The sequence below is a fragment of the Chrysemys picta genome, chromosome 4 (assembly GCF_011386835.1).
Source record: "Chrysemys picta bellii isolate R12L10 chromosome 4, ASM1138683v2, whole genome shotgun sequence".
Taxonomy (NCBI): Eukaryota; Metazoa; Chordata; order Testudines; family Emydidae; genus Chrysemys; species Chrysemys picta.
Window position 1 is genome coordinate 129,111,060 of NC_088794.1, and position 12,598 is coordinate 129,123,657.

At 39.5% G+C, this 12,598-nt stretch overlaps 1 long non-coding RNA gene across 1 annotated transcript; it reads right to left on the reverse strand.

The window, feature by feature from the left end:
• Window positions 1-1,803: 1,803 nt before the first annotated feature.
• Window positions 1,804-12,598, reverse strand: LOC135983195 (uncharacterized). The gene is made up of 3 exons (XR_010600748.1): window positions 12,316-12,598; window positions 9,214-9,312; window positions 1,804-4,080 (listed from the first exon to the last, which is right to left on the reverse strand). It is a non-coding gene; the product is annotated as an uncharacterized LOC135983195 (long non-coding RNA).

Consider the following 12,598-nt stretch of genomic DNA (forward strand, 5'->3'; position numbering starts at 1 on the left):
CCCCCGAATGCCGACCCTGGCTTTTGTATGCAAAACACCAGTTATGGCACAGGTGGGCCATGGAGTTTTTGTAGCATGTTGGGCACGGGGGTCTCAGAAAGAAAAAGGTTGAGAACTCCTGCTCTAATAGATGAGGAGGGATGGTCCAGTAGTTAGGCCCCTAGGCTAGAGCTTAAGTAGAGCTAGGTTCAAGTCCCTGCTCCACCACAGACATCCTGTGTGAAGTTGGGCAAGTCACTGAGCCTATCTTGCCTCTGTTCCCCATCTGTAAAATGAGGTTGATAGTGCTTCCCACCTCACTGGGTTGTGAAGATAAATGCATTAAACATTTGGAGGGACTCAGATAATATGCTAATGAGGCCCATCAGTACCTTAGACAGACAGGCCAATAATCTAAGATAGCATGGTAATTCCTCATAGGCATTGGCAGATGGGTAGATTTAGCTACATTCTGTAGTAGTTAGGCACAATAGTTATAGGAATATGATAAAAGGAATTATTTTGGGGAAGTTCTCTGGCCTGTGTTATACAGAAGGTCAGGTCAGACTAGATGAACACAATGGTCCCTTCTAGCCTTGGAATCTATGAATGTATCACCAGTGAAATTAACAGCAGAGATGAACTTGGCCGCAAATGTTTACACAGCCATTCTGTACCTATAAGTAATAAACAGATATTTCAAAAGACTAGGTGCTTTTATTTTGTGGAGGACAAAGCTACAGTTCCAATATTGGCCTGGATTTTGAATTGTCATAATGCCATTGTTTTAATGGAAGCAAGCGTTAATTAGTAGTTAGACAATGGGATAGAAAACAGAACTTCTGGGCTCCGTTACCCACATTGCCACCTTAAACAAACCCCAATTCTGCAACTGCCTGGGCAGATCATTGCACCCCCAGGGAGCCCCACTGAGGTTAATGGGGCTTACAAAGGGGGCTACCTACAGAGATTATCAGATCAATAATTACTATAGGTGAAATCCTGGCCCCATGGAATTCAATGGGGCCAAGATTAATTTCACTCCATGTGCTTAAATTTTACCTTCTTGTACAATGGAAAGCTCAGTTAATTAGGGCTGGGGTCTGCAAACAATACTCACCTTAAGTCATTCCTGGAACTGCTCACAGAGTAAGGATCTATTCAGGCCAAGTTATACTGGCAAAATTTAGCTCTTAAGGTATACAAGGCAGTTCAAAATGAAAGATTTTCCTGGGGTCTGTTAGCCAAAGAATATCCAGAATCAAGGTTTACAAATGAAGTTATTTTAAGAACTCTCACATTGGTTATCACCATTTAGTCATCACCAAATTAGAATGACCATTAAAACATTGTTAACACAGTGAAGTGAAAGAAAACAATAACTAACCCTTTACCCTACACTAGCTCTTTTTATTATTTTATTATCTCATATCCCAAGAAACAAGATTTCTCTTAGCCACTTGCTTTTTATATCACCTCTCCAGGAAAAGATGGGCCCAGTTGTGGTCTGGGTGGAGCAATAACTCTAGTCCTCCCTAGACACTCCCTTATATAAATGGAAAGTCAAGCAACACCTGCCCCTAAAGGGAGCTTTATGTAGTTTTTTTAGGTATACCATTCCCCAAACACACTCTTAGCTTCCCTCTCTAGGGAAGTTCTACTAGAGCATCTGAACTTTTTCTTTGTCTGAGGTAAGATATTAAGTGCTGTAACTTATTCAAGTATAAAGTGTTATTGTTACAGTATTTGCTTATGTGTTTAAGTGAAGGATTTAATATTTCTTCCGGAGTAGCAGTGATGAAGTAATTCTTGGCACCAGAAGTGTTTTCTTTTGATAGATGATAGACTTGTTGTTTGTAACTAGAAAATATTTCCTTTCTGGTCAGTGTTTAAATTTTCTTTCTCAGGGTAATGGGTAAGGGGCTAGGGGTTCTGTTATAGATTTGTCTGTGGAAGCTGATGCACACTGAGGCCACTCAAAGGGGTTAATTTTATTTAAGCATTCAGAAATTAATATCTAATTAAACTTTGAAATGGAATGTTAAAAGCAGTGGGTGACAGACTGTCTGTAGGCGTGTCCCCTGAGGTGCTCCCTATTTCGTGCTAACAGTCTCTTCTTTGCCTGTACACTGCCTGGCTCTAGCCAATACCCTCACTATCACAACACTTAATTCACTCACAATAATTTTTTTTAAATCTCTGCTCAGTTCTTACCCTGTTCAAACTCTCAATTGTTGCATCTCTGCTTGTGGTGTGTGAGACTAGGGAGATGTATCTCTTGCTATTCCATCTGAGCAGATGCTTTAAAGTAGCAAGATAGGAACTTGGACAAAAGCAAGGTGATTCAGAGGTAAAGCAGCCACTCCAGAATTAACTTAAGCTGTCATGAGATGGACTTCTAGGAGTCACAGAATACTATACGATGCCACCTATCATATATCTAGAAATACCTAGACCTAATGGAGTGAGTTAAAGACAGAGTGACAGCCTAAACTCTGATTTCCTTTTGGTATCTTATGTTGAAACCCAGTGCTTAATACTACTTTTTGATACAGATCCTATCTACCTCTGTGATAGGCACTTTCAAAATGCCTATGGGTGAATAAACGGCTGTGCAGAGCTGTATCTTGTAAAATCATTTGGGTCTCAATCCTGCGAGGGACTCAATGTGGGCTGGCTCCTATTAAAGCTAATGGGGATCTGCATATATGAGTCTGCCAGCCTGGAGTCACTTGCAGGACTGTGGCCTTAGTGAGCTCATGTTAATCACAAGTGCCTATGACATTTCCCTTATTGCAATTTGATCGTACATGTTCCGTCACCAGTGGTGAGTTCCTTAATTTTTCTTTGGCACTTGATAATTGCATCAGTATTGTTTCCATTTGCTTGTGTTTTGTTTTAAACTGTGCTCTATATGATATCATGAGGAAAATCACAGGCACATAAAGAATACTGTAGGGATAACAATGAAAGGGTGGCCACAAGAGCTGCTTTGACATCAGGCCAGAGGATTCCAAAGTGAAGCTGAGAAATGATATCCTAATGTTAGATCGGCAAATAAAGCGCTTTTGATTCTGGCAGAAATGAACCTCAGAGGCATTAGGAAGCATGACAGAATAAGGCAATGAGAAGCTCAGAATATGAATTTTGTTACCTTTTGAAGAGAGGGGAATTCATTTCAGTTAACAGAATGGACCAGGATGCTGCTTGCAATCATCACTATGAGTTAAAAGCGTGTTCTTTTCTATTAAAACAGTGTCATGAGACAGCCTTTAGGATTAGGAAAGTTCACCCAGTACTAGTGCTCTGTTCAGCTAACCACTAAGTGTTTTATGATGCAAAACAGACACTGATGTGAGTCTTTTATATAAGGGACAGGACTGGATAATTCTGTTTTAACATATACACACAATGGCCTGTTAATTACAGCGTATACCACTAGCTATCCTGCTAATGGAGAGTCTCTCGTACCCCAGGCCATTAGGAGATTGTGCTTCAGGCAGAGATCTGCATTCTCTCCTGGTGTTTATATGAAGTTCCAAGTTGCTCAGGGAAGTCCTAGCTGGCCATAGGTTTGTTACGAAGTTCAGAAAAAAAAAAGAAATCATGTGAATTTACTCTTTATGAACGGTCTTATTGACAACCCTGCATAATGAAGTCCTCTCTCCACAAAGTAGGTACAGCGTTAGGCAGCAGCAGTGCTACTCTGCAGTGTGCCTTGCCTTTTGACATGGGGAACAGCCTTTAGAGATGAGAGGGTAATTCACTCATTGCCAGCTAAGGGTTTGTCTCCACAGAGTTATTCAGGAACAGCTCCATGTGTAGATGATATTCCGGAATAAGAGCGCCTTGTTCCTGTTTAGTTTAACCCAGTGACCTACAATAGGAAGGAGAGTTTCTATCTCCTTGAGCCATCCAGTCCCTTTGGTTTTTGGACAGTAGTATAAAAAAACCACCACCCTCCCCTTTCTTTCCATTAACGGGCCCTCCTGGTCCACAGACCTAGAACAATGTGAGCTGGTTCGTTCTGGTGTCATCCTCTAGTCAGGATGCAGTATCCATACTGTGTAATGACATGAGATTCCATTTGCAGGGAGTCTCCTGTTGAATGCATAATGAAAATAATAAGCATTAGTGCCCTGCATCATAAAGACACTTTTGGAGCTTTTGTAGTGCATTGTGTTAATATCACTTTGGATCTGAATAATAACAATATGAAGCATTTATAGAATAGATTTCATTCCACTACACAAGTTCAGCATCATCTTTTTGCTCCCCCTGCAGAGAGAGATGACACTGAAATGTTGTAACAGGGAATTGTAAGTTAAGCTTGAAGTACGCTGGCAAAGTGGTGTGGCAGCCAGCGCAATCCCCACCTACAATATACCTGGCCATTAGTTTATTTTCATAGACTACAAATTCATACCTTAACTTTCTAAAATATATATTAGCCATTGTTTATCATTTAATGCATAAAGAACTAAAACATCACAATAGCAAGAGGTAGATTTAGCTGGTGCCAAGTTTGGCACATACCGCCTGGTCCCCACTTATGCTAAACAAATTTGGCTGAGGAACACCCCTGACTCTGGAGCTGGTGAACGTCTCCTACCCTCCTTGGCTACCTAAGTCTCCTACTCTTCTTCCTCAGCTGGTAAGTGCTTAGATACGACAGTGGTAGTAGTAGAAAGTCCTTGGAATAGATATTGCCGCCTCTTCCTGGTGGCACCAATCTCTTCCCCTCCAGTGATGATTGAAAGAGCCCCCCCCCTGTTGATCAGTTCTTGTCTCCAGTAATTGTGGATCTCCTCTCCTTGTCCTCTCTGGATCCTGTGCCATCTTTCTGCTTTACAGCTTCCCATTGGGTCTTTTTAAAGTAATTGTTTCCTCTAGAGCCTTCTGAAGCTATCAAAATCTGTACACTGCAGGCACTAATTTGAGGGCTTTGCTGATAAAATACCCATTAAAATATTGCTATTACTTTAATGGTCATTCTCAAAAGGTCCAAAAAATCGGAAGCAAAAGCAGAATTTACATTGGTCAAGAGTAAAGGATATAATTACTACAGAAATCTTCAAGAATAAGTTATATAAAAGTCATGAAACAGGAAAAATTTACTTTTACACATCAACTTCAGGCTGAAAAGCCTGGTTAAGTTACTTTTATCAGAAGAGAGGGAATACTTTATACTCATATCCTCTCTAGCGGTGAATATACTATTGACTATATTGCAGTCAATGTAGTCAGTGTGGTGATGAGATACTGTGATTTTCAGAAGCCTTCATTAGGTTTGCAGTGAAATGCCATATTCTCATATTAGTCATCTTCACTGCTTTATATGTTAGGAGATGCATTTCAAACTGTTTTTAAAGTACATTATTATTCTGCTGTTCACCAAAATAGACCAATATACATTATAATATGTTTACAAAGCGGCAGTCTTACAAATTCAACATTTTAAAGCTTACATTCCATTCCAAGATCACTACAAAATTGTTTCAAATGGCTGTGCTTACTTTTTAGAGCAAGTATTTTTAAATGAAAAGGTTGATGGCTGCAATTTGATTATTAACAAGTGAAAGAACACAGATAGGAATGGATATTAAATTCAGCATGTTGATATTCCATGGAGAATGAAAAATGGTTAGTGGACAGTTTTAGTGTATTGCCAGTGAGTACTGTGTCATAAAAACTGCAGAACTCACTTTTTTATTTATTTCATTATGGTAGGCGTAGTTATTTTAATGCTCTCTAGGACCCTGTCCTTACCAAGAAAATTAACCATTTTAATAGTGGGTATCAAACTGCTTCCTCCTTGTCCCTCTCAAGTGGATGTAGACAAGGTCAACAGAGTTTGACACCTTCTGTAACAAAATGTGCCAGATACCCATTCCACCAGGTATGTAGCATGCTTTGCTATAATACATGTAGAACTCTTGACCTTGTATACCACAGAAGGGCAATTGTTTTCAATAAACATGGAAGGGAGGGAGATTGGAGCAGTTCTGTATACCTATTCTCACTAGCTACTCATTTCCTAGTGTAGACACCATCAGAATCTCTACATGCACTTTCAGTGAGTAGCAGCCACACTTTGGCAAAGAGCAAAGTTGATTGATCCTTGCTTCCTCATTTGCTATTCATGTATTAATTCATTAAATGCCTCAAGTAGATGTCTGTACACATGGTATGGAAACTCAACTAGCAACAACAGATCTTACAAATAGGGCTCTTAGGAGGTGAGATAATTGCCAAATGGCATTGCCAGCAGATTGAGGGAAGGGATTATTCCCCTCTATTTGGCTCTGGTGAGGCCACATCTGGAGTATTGCATCCAGTTTTGGGACCCCCACTACAGAAAGGATATGGACAAATTGGAGAAAGTCCAGTGGAGGGCAATGAAAATGATTAGGGGGCTGGGGCACATGACTTACGAGGAGAGGCTGAGGGAACTGGGCTTATTTAGTCTGTAGAAGAGAAGACTGAGGGGGGATTTGTTAGCAACCTTCAACTACCTGAAGGGGGGTTCCAAACAGGATGGAGCTAGGCAGTTCCCAGTGGCGGCAGATGACAGAACAAGGAGCAATGGTCTCAAGTTTCAATGAGGGAGGTCTAGGTTGGATATTAGGAAAAACTATTTCATTAGGAGGGTGGTGAAGCACTGGAATGGGTTAGCTAGGGAGGTGGTGGAATCTCCATTCTTAGAGGTTTTTAAGGCCCAGTTTACAAAGCCGTGGGTGGGATGATTTAGTTGGGGTTGGTCCTGCTTTGAGCAGGGGGTTAGAGTAGATGACCTCCTGAGGTCTCTTCCAACCCTAATCTTCTATGATTCTATGAAAACATGAATTTTCTGAATTGTGCCAACATCAGTTTTAGTTAAAACTAAATGTCCACAACATAAAAGCTACCACTATAGTTGGCAACAAGAGGCTTCCATGTGTTGGCAGTCTCATCTGAGAGGCTAAGGACGTAATGGATGTTGAGAGGAGACTGATCACAACTACAATAGGTCTCTCCAGGTAAGGGATGGTACAGTATGGGGAAGGTCTTCAAATTTTTATGCCTATTCTATTGCTTGATAGAGGACTGTCAATCCAGCACCTTTCTAGCACTAAAGTCACTTAGAGTTTAAAAGAAATTTTTTTTTTAAAGAGAAAAGATAATTTGGCTTTATATAAGAGATTAAATTATTCATATACAATTAGATTAAATGATTTTATTGAAATACTTTTCTGGAACTACCTGGATAAATTGGTTTATTAAAGTGAATTACATTGCTCATGTGAAAGGTGCTATGCCTGACAGTGTTGCAAACTGAAATCTTCTGTTCTTGTAGAAAACCTTTGCAAGCAACCCCCAATGCCTCAACAATGGACCTGAACCCTGATTTTAGGAATGAGAGAGTACTTCACTCTCCAATCTGATCAGTTCCTGGCTTCATTGCTGAATCTGCCAACAAGTGTGATGACCAATGCCCATTGTGACAGTTGTTTTTGGGAAGGGAGACATCTGTCTGCATAGAAAGTGGACGGGGATCACTAACTCATTTCACAGAGCCCACCAAAGAATCATCAGATTGTAACAATTTCTGGTCATTACTGGCTTAGTTCAGGTATGAATTAATGTCCAGCAATTAAGACTCCATATCGCGTTACCAATCACCTGAGCCAGAAACATGTCATTCTGTATTAAATGAAAAAGTTTCCAATCCCTAACAGATGGGTATCCTTCATCAAGCGCCTCCTACCTCTATATATAGTTCATGTGTTTTGAAGTGTAATTTTAAACATAAAAAGTGCTCCCTGCTGGACCCCAAAACAAACTAGTATTCCTGAAAAGAATGATCAGCATGTTATGTGAGTTTCATATTGAGCACAAGACATTTGCAAACCTCTCATCTGTCTGTTCCAGTATAGATGTCCAATTTTTCAATGTAAGGACCACCTCAACCGAGTTCCCTTCCTCAGCCAACTCCTTTCCCAGCATCCTATTTCCTTGCTGCTTGGTTCTTTAAATTTTTCCTTCATCTGCTAGGCTATAAACCCAGTCCATCTGAAGCAGCAGATCCCCACACAAATTATGCCAATTAAACAAAATATAGCCACAGAACCCTTTTAAAAAATTGACATGGACAATGTTTAGGCATTTAAAGAATGACAGGAATAAGTATGTTCTTCAGTGAGTGGGCAGGCAGTTATATTAACTCTTGACAGTCTACCTAATGTAACATATTTGCAGGGCAAAGCCATTAGCAGTTCAATGTTTCTTTAATTTCTGCGCAGAAGCCTCAATTTTTTTTGTCAGATCGCATTTTGCAACACAATATCAGTCTTGCCATATCCATGATTTAGACGGGCTGCAGTGATTCTACAGTAATTATGTCAAAAAAATGAAATATTTCAAAATGTGATTGACAGGTTGATTACAATAATGCATGTGATTAAACTCAGGGTGTGCTTGTGTAATGAAGGAGAGAATGTCAGTGGTAATTAACTGCATTTTTGTTAAATTTTGTTGAGCATTTCTTACTCTTAGGTTGAAGTATATTGTAACCAATGGGCCCACCTAGTGGTGGGGCTAGGTACAGTTTCTTAGAAAAAAGCGGTGCCATTTAAGACTGAGGGAAACAGTTTTTATGTAAATTGTAGATTTTTATTGACATATTATGTAAATTGTATGTAAATTAGCCAGAAGTATGCTGTAGAGCAGTGTAACAGGAAGGACTGATTGTTCGGTTTGAGTACAGGAGAGCAGCAAGAAGTGTTGCTGTTCTCCTGGCAGTTCTGCTTAAGGTCTGCCAGGGGCCAGTAAAGTTGGGATTCCAATAGCAACAGGTATAATATTACCATCAAGGTGAATGTTTTTGACATCCTATGGGTAATATCAGGAAATTCTTAAATGGAAGATGACTTTTTCACTAAATGGAAAGTTTGCATGGTCAGCCAGTCTGCCAAACATGCTATTTGGTTGTATATTGTATTGTGCATCTATGCTGCATCCATCTACCCTTCAGCTGTTTTTCTTCTTGGATAGTAAGCTCTTTGGGACAGGGACTATCCTAGCTTTTATCAAGCAGTCTGATAATACTGTGATGAGATTTTTGAACACAACTATGTGTCCTGCCACAGTGCTAGGGGTATTATATAACACAGAATCAAAATAAAGATGGGTCTTGTGTGCCCTCCTCTATCTGCCAATGATTAATCGCCTTGCTTTCTTGTTTACTTCTCTCACCGTGGTTGCTGTGCTTTTCCATATGTGCTCCCGACAACTGGAACATCCTTTCCAGGCCAATACTCTCCCCTCTTTCAGACCTTACTTCTGTTGTCATGCCTATAAAAAAATGAGTAAGTAGAAATATTCATTTACATGGGGGTGGAGGAGGAATCACAGAAGGTCTTAGAATATTAGGACTGGAGGTCATCTAGTCCAACCCCCTGCTCAAAGCAGGGCCAATCCCCAACTTTTTTCTTGCCCTAGATCTCTAAATGGCCCCCTCAAGGCTTGAGCTCACAACCCTGGGTTTAGCAGGCTAATGCTCAAACCACTGAGCTAGCCCTCCCCTTGGAGCTCTTCATTTGATTTCTCAGGGACTGTGTCTTCCTATGTATCTGTGGTGCACCGACCACACTCACACTGGTACTATAATATAAATAGCAAACAATTAATAAGCACAATATAATAAACATAATGAAGTGGATATATATTAAAAATGAAGGGGGAGGGGTCTGATTTTACTAAAGGGAACCTCAAAGGGATTGGAAGGGAAGGTAACTGTTCTTAAAGACACTTTTAAAAACTCGGAAAAGATAAGATTCTGATTTCAGGCTGAGAAATAAGGTCTGTACTGTAAAACCCACCATGGCAAAACCATGATCGCTTGCTGACCTCAGACATGATGGTGAGATCCTTAAACAGCAGGCGGTGTGGGAGTGAGGATACCAGTCTATTTACATAAGCTCCTACAAAGCCTGGGGCTCTGCTTGTTTGTACTAAATGAGGGTTTAAAAATAAATATACATCTTTATTCTTCACTGCATTTTGATTGAGCCTCGTTACCTCAAGAAGTCACTATTTGATCAGTCAGTGTACCACTAAAACCAAACTCACTTCATTCAAGAGATCTGTGTCCTCTAAGCTACAGAGTACGGTAAACACGAAGTTTATAGATTCCTGGTTTCTTGTTTAAATAACATGTATTAAAAATACTGCTACCATTTAATAGAGAACTGTTTAGAGGTATGCTAATGGCCACAAGAAAATTTCAAACCTCCATAATGTGCTTTAATCACCAGCTGGAGATCAAAAGCCACCATGTGATTTTATACATCATGGGCAGCTTCCAGAACTGCCTTACATGGAAAGAGATCAATAGTAAAATTGGTAGATACAGCAAAGCTTTTGCAATAAAAGCGTTTTATGTATCTTGTTCAAAGCATTTAAGTACCTTTTAGATCACTGATTGAACCATAGACATTATAAAGTGGAACCTTTTAATACCAAAATAAATTTCCAGAGTAAAATTCCATTATAGGAAAAAGTGTTTCACTGCAACAGGATAGATAATAATTCTTTCACATGTAATGGGATATATGAAATGTTTGATGATAAACAGAAGTTCTTTGTACCATTATAGTAAGACCTCATGTATTGTTTGTGTCTGTACTATAACACATCTATTGCATATGGTATTATATATATATATAATGTATACACACACACATGCACCCTATAAAAACATGTCCAAACTAAGGTGAGTGAAACACTTCACTTTAAGGTAGTTAAATGAAAGTAGAAAGTGTTGCCACCCATATAAACTTTGGACTGCAACCAAAGTAAACATACAAGCTCTTTAAAAATAAAAAATCATGAAAGCCCTTTAATTTGGATTAATTTAGTGCACTTCAAACAGACAAGTCTTAGAAGCCTCATGTTAGTTAAAATGAGTCACTAACAACTTCAAATCATCTGCTTGTTAGCATCACAAACAGGAAAAGAGAAACTTTCCAAATGGTCTTTCTTTAGGAGCTTTTCTACACCAGCATTGTGGTAATGCAGTAATGTTCTCCCTCCAGCACCCCAACCCCTCTTCCCCCTTCTTTATTCACTTGCTGTATGTATCCTGGGCCATACTGACTTCAGTCACCCTAGTGTAATTCCACTCAAGTCAGTGAAGTTAGTCCCCATCTTTACATATACTCTTCCCACTTAATTTCTCCCCTGGAAGAGATTTACCTCAGTGCATGCTACACAAGCCCTGCATAGCACTTCAGCCCCGGAAGGTGTAGGGTGAATTTCACTCACTGTTTAAATACTGACTCAGAATATTTTAATGACCTGGTTAGTATTTTATTTATATCAATTGAAGTGATGTATATTTCTATTTCCCCAACCATTTTAAAATAATTTGACGTTATAATCATTACAGTTAATCATTTTATTGTTTTGTAGGGTTTCTGTAAGAAGTAAAATATATTTTTGAAGTAGTGTACCAACAATGCTGCAGAAGAACCAAATCACAGAAAAAAGGGCACTTCCCCCTGCCCCCCCCCAAATTGATGCATTTCAAATTTATGTGCACAAAAATGATTCAATTTTCTGCTCAATATTTTTGGAGATTGCTGACCATTCCAAACTGTGTGTATTTTATTCAGATAGCAGAATGAAAAACAACAGGTCACTAAGGACTATGATTTTGGTATGACTTTAGTCTAAAATTGAAGATTTATAGAATTTTTCAGATTATTCTTGATTTATCGAACTGACTCATCCATATCTTTACTCCATTTTTTACCTTTCATTTTCAGGAAATTTTACTTGATCATAATAAAATAAACATTCTGTTTTTAGCATCCATTTGCAGCTTTGCCAGGAATAATAGGCTGTGGGCCAAGTAACAAAAAGGAATTTGGATATTAATTTTTTTATGTAAATTGAGCCTGGATGACTGGCTAGATTTGGAGAGACATTCCTTCTCATCAGAATATGATACTTTTTTTGGATACATTGTTTTGCTATATAATCTCTCTTTTAAGCAGAGAAGCCAATTAAGAATAGCTGAAGTCAACATCAAGGCAAAACTAGCATTAGTACTAATATTGGAGCCTCATGCTACTACCTGCAGGTAAACCCACAAGAGGAAGAAACATGCTCCCCAGTTTGATACTTGTGGATGTAAATTGCAGCATCTCCTTGGGCAAGGTGTTTAGTCCTGTGTGGAAAGGGAATACATGTAGTCTTTTGAAAATCCATGCAGAACAGCAATGAGATACGATGGGTGTGATATAAAAACCTAGATGGAGGTATGGATAGAGGGAGAGATATGGAAACACTAACCTGTCCCCATGAAGGGCTCTGTCCTCTTCAGAAAAGGAATATAGCTCCTTTTAATTCTGCCCCCTGTCCAACAGCAGGGCTACTGCCGGAGCCAACCTGCTGCTTGCTCTGGCCCTTGTAGTCTGCCCTCCTTTTTGAGAGGAGTCACTTCGCTGGAAGGGATTCGTTACTGGTTCTACCAGCCTTCATTTTTGCATGGATTTCTGGTAGGAAGCCAGGTTCTGTGGAGGAGAGTATGACTGGTGTTCTTTCATTGCCTGACCCCCAGAACACTTTTCTTGAC